This window comes from Scyliorhinus canicula, chromosome 20, assembly GCF_902713615.1.
Source record: "Scyliorhinus canicula chromosome 20, sScyCan1.1, whole genome shotgun sequence".
Lineage (NCBI taxonomy): Eukaryota > Metazoa > Chordata > Chondrichthyes > Carcharhiniformes > Scyliorhinidae > Scyliorhinus > Scyliorhinus canicula.
The window spans coordinates 84,625,430-84,631,656 of NC_052165.1; positions in this window are offsets into that span (position 1 = coordinate 84,625,430).

The following is a 6,227-nucleotide window of genomic DNA, read 5'->3' on the forward strand; positions in this document are numbered from 1 at the left end:
TGAGGGTCCCGGGCTCATGTCTGAGTGAGGTTCCCAGGCTCATGTCTGAGTGAGGGTCTGGAGCTCAAGTCTGAGTGAGGGTCCGGGGCTCATGTCTGAGTGAGGGTCCGGGGCTCCTGTCTGAGTGAGGGTCTGGGGCTTCTGTCTAAGTGAGGGTCCCGGGGTCATGTCTGAGTGAGGGTCCCGGGGTCATGTCTGAGTGAGAGTCCCGGACTCATGTCTGAGTGAGGGTCCCGGGCTCATGTCTGAGTGAGAGTCCGGGGCTCATGTCTGAGTGAGGGTCCGGAGTTCCTGTCTGAGTGAGGGTCTGGGGCTTCTGTCTAAGTGAGGGTCCCGGACTCATGTCTGAGTGAGGGTCCCGGGCTCCTGTCTGAGTGAGGGTCTGGGGCTCATGTCTGAGTGAGGGTCTGGGGCTCACGTCTGAGTGAGGGTCCCGGGCTCATGTCTGAGTGAGGGTCTGGGGCTCATGTCTGAGTGAGGGTCCCGGGCTCATGTCTGAGTGAGGGTCCCGGGCTCATGTCTGAGTGAGGGTCCCGGTCTCATGTCTGAATGAGGGTCCAGGGCTCCTGTGTGTGAGGGTCCAGGGCTCCTGTCTGACTGAGGGTCCGGAGTTCATGTCTGAGTGAGGGTCCGGGGCTCCTGTCTGACTGAGGGTCCGGCGTTCAATCTGAGGGAGGGTCCGGAGTTCATGTCTGAGTGTGGGTCCGGGCTTCATGTCTGAGTGAGGGTCCCGGGCTCATGTCTGAGTGAGGGTCCGAGGCTCCTGTCTGAGTGAGGGTCCGAAGTTCATGCCTGAGTGAGTGTGGGGGACACATGTCTGAGTGAGGGTCCGGGGCTCCTGTCTGATTGAGGGTCTGGGGCTTCTGTCTAAGTGAGGGTCCCGCATCATGTCTGAGTGAGGGTCCCGGGGTCATGTCTGAGTGAGGGTCTGGGCTTCATGTCTGAGTGAAAGTCCGAGTTCATGTCTGAGTGAGGGTCCGGGCTTCATGACCCTGTGAGGGTCCGGGGCTCATGTCTGAGTGAGGGTCCGGGGCTCCTGTCTGAGTGAGGGTCTGGTCTTCATATCTGAGTGATGGTCCGGAGTTCATGTCTGAGTGAGGGTCCGGGGTTCCTGTCTGAGTGGGGTTCCGAGGCTCCTGTCTGACTGAGGGTCCGGCGTTCATGTCTGAGGGAGGGTCCGGAGTTCTTGTCTGAGTGTGGGTCCGGGCTTCATGTCTGTGTGAGGGTCCCGGGCTCATGTCTGAGTGAGGGTCCGAGGCTCCTGTCTGAGTGAGGGTCCGAAGTTCATGTCTGAGTGAGTGTGGGGGACACATGTCTGAGTGAGGGTCCGGGGCTCCTGTCTGAGTGAGGGTCTGGGGCTTCTTTCTAAGTGAGGGTCCCGGACTCATGTCTGAGTGAGGGTCCCGTGGTCATGTCTGAGTGAGAGTCCCGGACTCATGTCTGAGTGAGGGTCCCGGGCTCATGTCTGAGTGAGAGTCCGGGGCTCATGTCTGAGTGAGGGTCCGGAGTTCCTGTCTGAGTGAGGGTCTGGGGCTTCTGTCTAAGTGAGGGTCCCGGGCTCATGTCTGAGTGAGGGTCTGGGGCTCATGTCTGAGTGAGGGTCTGGGGCTCACATCTGAGTGAGGGTCCGGAGTTCATGTCTGAGTGAGGGTCTGGGGCTCACGTCTGAGTGAGGGTCCGGAGTTCATGTCTGAGTGAGGGTCTGGGGCTCATGTCTGAGTGAGGGTCTGGGGCTCATGTCTGAGTGAGGGTCCCGGGCTCATGTCTGAGTGAAGGTCCGGAGTTCATGTCTGAGTGAGGGTCCCGGGCTCATGTCTGAGTGAGGGTCCCGGGCTCATGTCTGAGTGAGGGTCCCGGGCTCATGTCTGAGTGAGGGTCCAGGGCTCCTGTGTGTGAGGGTCCAGGGCTCCTGTCTGACTGAGGGTCCGGAGTTCATGTCTGAGTGAGGGTCCGGGGCTCCTGTCTGACTGAGGGTCCGGCGTTCATGTCTGAGGGAGGGTCCGGAGTTCATGTCTGAGTGTGGGTCCGGGCTTCATGTCTGAGTGAGGGTCCCGGGCTCATGTCTGTGTGAGGGTCCGAGGCTCCTGTCTGAGTGAGGGTCCGGGGCTCCTGTCTGAGTGAGGGTCCCGGGGTCATGTCTGAGTGAGGGTCCCGGGGTCATGTCTGAGTGAGGGTCTGGGCTTCATGTCTGAGTGAAAGTCCGAGTTCATGTCTGAGTGAGGGTCCGGGCTTCATGACCCTGTGAGGGTCCGGGGCTCATGTCTGAGTGAGGGTCCGGGGTTCCTGTCTGAGTGAGGGTCTGGTCTTCATATCTGAGTGATGGTCCGGAGTTCATGTCTGAGTGAGGGTCCGGGGTTCCTGTCTGAGTGGGGTTCCGAGGCTCCTGTCTGACTGAGGGTCCAGAGTTCATGTCTGAGTGAGGGTCCGGTGTTCGTATCTGAGTGAGGGTCCGGGGCTCATGTCTGAGTGAGGGTCCGGGGCTCCTGTCTGAGTGAGGGTCCGGGGCTCATGTCTGAGTGAGGGTCCGCGTTCATGTCTGAGTGAGTGTCCGGGGCTCATGTCTGAGGGAGGGTCCGGGGTTCCTGTCTGAGTGAGGTTCCGAGGCTCCTGTCTGACTGAGGGTCCGGAGTTCATGTCTGAGTGAGGGTCCGGTGTTCGTATCTGAGTGAGGGGCCGGGGCTCATGTCTGAGTGAGGGTCCGTGTTCATGTCTGAGTGAGGGTCCGGAGTTCATGTCTGAGTGAGGATCCGGGGCTCAGGTCTGAGTGAGGGTCCGGGGCTCACGTGTGAGTGAGGGTCCGGGGCTCATGTCTGAGTGAGGGTCCGGGGCTCATGTCTGTGAGGGTCTGGGCTCATGTCTGAGTGAGGGTCCCGGGCTCATGTCTGAGTGAGGGTCCGGGGCTCATGTCTGAGTGAGGGTCCGGGGCTCATGTCTGAGTGAGGGTCCGGAGTTCATGTCTGAGTGAGGGTCTGGAGTTCATGTCTGAGTGAGGGTCCGGGGCTCATGTCTGAGTGAGGGTCCGGAGTTCCTGTCTGAGTGAGGGTCTGGGGCTCATGTCTGAGTGAGGGTCCGGAGTTCCTGTCTGAGTGAGGGTCTGGGCTTCATGTCTGAGTGAGGGTCTGGGCTTCATGTCTGAGTGAGGGTCCGGAGCTCATGTCTGAGTGAGGGACTGGGGCTCATGTCTGAGTGATGGTCCGGAGTTCCTGCCTGAGTGAGGGTCCGGAGTTCCTGCCTGAGTGAGGGTCCGGGGCTCATGTCTGAGTGAGGGTCCGGGGCTCATGTCTGAGTGAGGGTCCGGAGTTCATGTCTGAGTGAGGGTCTGGGCTTCATGTCTGAGTGAGGGTCTGGGCTTCATGTCTGAGTGAGGGTCCGAGTTCATGTCTGAGTGAGGGTCCGGAGTTCATGTCTGAGTGAGAGTCCCGGGCTCATGTCTGAGTGAGGGTCTGAGGCTCATGTCTGAGTGAGGGTCCGGAGCTCATCTCTGAGTGAGGGTCTGGGGCTCATGTCTGAGTGAGGGTCCGGAGTTCCTGTCTGAGTGAGGGTCCGGAGTTCATGTCTGAGTGAGGGTCCGGAGTTCCTGTCTGAGTGAGGGTCCCGGGCTCATGTCTGAGTGAGGGTCTGGGGCTCGTGTCTGAGTGAGGGTCCGGAGCTCATCTCTGAGTGAGGGTCTGGGGCTCATGTCTGAGTGAGGGTCCGGGGCTCATTCTGAGTGAGGGTCCGGAGTTCCTGTCTGAGTGATGGTCCGGAGTTCCTGTCTGAGTGAGGGTCCGGAGTTCATGTCTGAGTGAGGGTCCGGAGTTCCTGTCTGAGTGAGGGTCCCGGGGTCATGTCTGAGTGAGAGTCCCGGACTCATGTCTGAGTGAGGGTCCCGGGCTCATGTCTGAGTGAGAGTCCGGGGCTCATGTCTGAGTGAGGGTCCGGAGTTCCTGTCTGAGTGAGGGTCTGGGGCTTCTGTCTAAGTGAGGGTCCCGGGCTCATGTCTGAGTGAGGGTCTGGGGCTCATGTCTGAGTGAGGGTCTGGGGCTCACATCTGAGTGAGGGTCCGGAGTTCATGTCTGAGTGAGGGTCTGGGGCTCACGTCTGAGTGAGGGTCCGGAGTTCATGTCTGAGTGAGGGTCTGGGGCTCATGTCTGAGTGAGGGTCTGGGGCTCATGTCTGAGTGAGGGTCCCGGGCTCATGTCTGAGTGAAGGTCCGGAGTTCATGTCTGAGTGAGGGTCCCGGGCTCATGTCTGAGTGAGGGTCCCGGGCTCATGTCTGAGTGAGGGTCCCGGGCTCATGTCTGAGTGAGGGTCCAGGGCTCCTGTGTGTGAGGGTCCAGGGCTCCTGTCTGACTGAGGGTCCGGAGTTCATGTCTGAGTGAGGGTCCGGGGCTCCTGTCTGACTGAGGGTCCGGCGTTCATGTCTGAGGGAGGGTCCGGAGTTCATGTCTGAGTGTGGGTCCGGGCTTCATGTCTGAGTGAGGGTCCCGGGCTCATGTCTGTGTGAGGGTCCGAGGCTCCTGTCTGAGTGAGGGTCCGGGGCTCCTGTCTGAGTGAGGGTCCCGGGGTCATGTCTGAGTGAGGGTCCCGGGGTCATGTCTGAGTGAGGGTCTGGGCTTCATGTCTGAGTGAAAGTCCGAGTTCATGTCTGAGTGAGGGTCCGGGCTTCATGACCCTGTGAGGGTCCGGGGCTCATGTCTGAGTGAGGGTCCGGGGTTCCTGTCTGAGTGAGGGTCTGGTCTTCATATCTGAGTGATGGTCCGGAGTTCATGTCTGAGTGAGGGTCCGGGGTTCCTGTCTGAGTGGGGTTCCGAGGCTCCTGTCTGACTGAGGGTCCAGAGTTCATGTCTGAGTGAGGGTCCGGTGTTCGTATCTGAGTGAGGGTCCGGGGCTCATGTCTGAGTGAGGGTCCGGGGCTCCTGTCTGAGTGAGGGTCCGGGGCTCATGTCTGAGTGAGGGTCCGCGTTCATGTCTGAGTGAGTGTCCGGGGCTCATGTCTGAGGGAGGGTCCGGGGTTCCTGTCTGAGTGAGGTTCCGAGGCTCCTGTCTGACTGAGGGTCCGGAGTTCATGTCTGAGTGAGGGTCCGGTGTTCGTATCTGAGTGAGGGGCCGGGGCTCATGTCTGAGTGAGGGTCCGTGTTCATGTCTGAGTGAGGGTCCGGAGTTCATGTCTGAGTGAGGATCCGGGGCTCAGGTCTGAGTGAGGGTCCGGGGCTCACGTGTGAGTGAGGGTCCGGGGCTCATGTCTGAGTGAGGGTCCGGGGCTCATGTCTGTGAGGGTCTGGGCTCATGTCTGAGTGAGGGTCCCGGGCTCATGTCTGAGTGAGGGTCCGGGGCTCATGTCTGAGTGAGGGTCCGGGGCTCATGTCTGAGTGAGGGTCCGGAGTTCATGTCTGAGTGAGGGTCTGGAGTTCATGTCTGAGTGAGGGTCCGGGGCTCATGTCTGAGTGAGGGTCCGGAGTTCCTGTCTGAGTGAGGGTCTGGGGCTCATGTCTGAGTGAGGGTCCGGAGTTCCTGTCTGAGTGAGGGTCTGGGCTTCATGTCTGAGTGAGGGTCTGGGCTTCATGTCTGAGTGAGGGTCCGGAGCTCATGTCTGAGTGAGGGACTGGGGCTCATGTCTGAGTGATGGTCCGGAGTTCCTGCCTGAGTGAGGGTCCGGAGTTCCTGCCTGAGTGAGGGTCCGGGGCTCATGTCTGAGTGAGGGTCCGGGGCTCATGTCTGAGTGAGGGTCCGGAGTTCATGTCTGAGTGAGGGTCTGGGCTTCATGTCTGAGTGAGGGTCTGGGCTTCATGTCTGAGTGAGGGTCCGAGTTCATGTCTGAGTGAGGGTCCGGAGTTCATGTCTGAGTGAGAGTCCCGGGCTCATGTCTGAGTGAGGGTCTGAGGCTCATGTCTGAGTGAGGGTCCGGAGCTCATCTCTGAGTGAGGGTCTGGGGCTCATGTCTGAGTGAGGGTCCGGAGTTCCTGTCTGAGTGAGGGTCCGGAGTTCATGTCTGAGTGAGGGTCCGGAGTTCCTGTCTGAGTGAGGGTCCCGGGCTCATGTCTGAGTGAGGGTCTGGGGCTCGTGTCTGAGTGAGGGTCCGGAGCTCATCTCTGAGTGAGGGTCTGGGGCTCATGTCTGAGTGAGGGTCCGGGGCTCATTCTGAGTGAGGGTCCGGAGTTCCTGTCTGAGTGATGGTCCGGAGTTCCTGTCTGAGTGAGGGTCCGGAGTTCATGTCTGAGTGAGGGTCCGGAGTTCCTGTCTGAGTG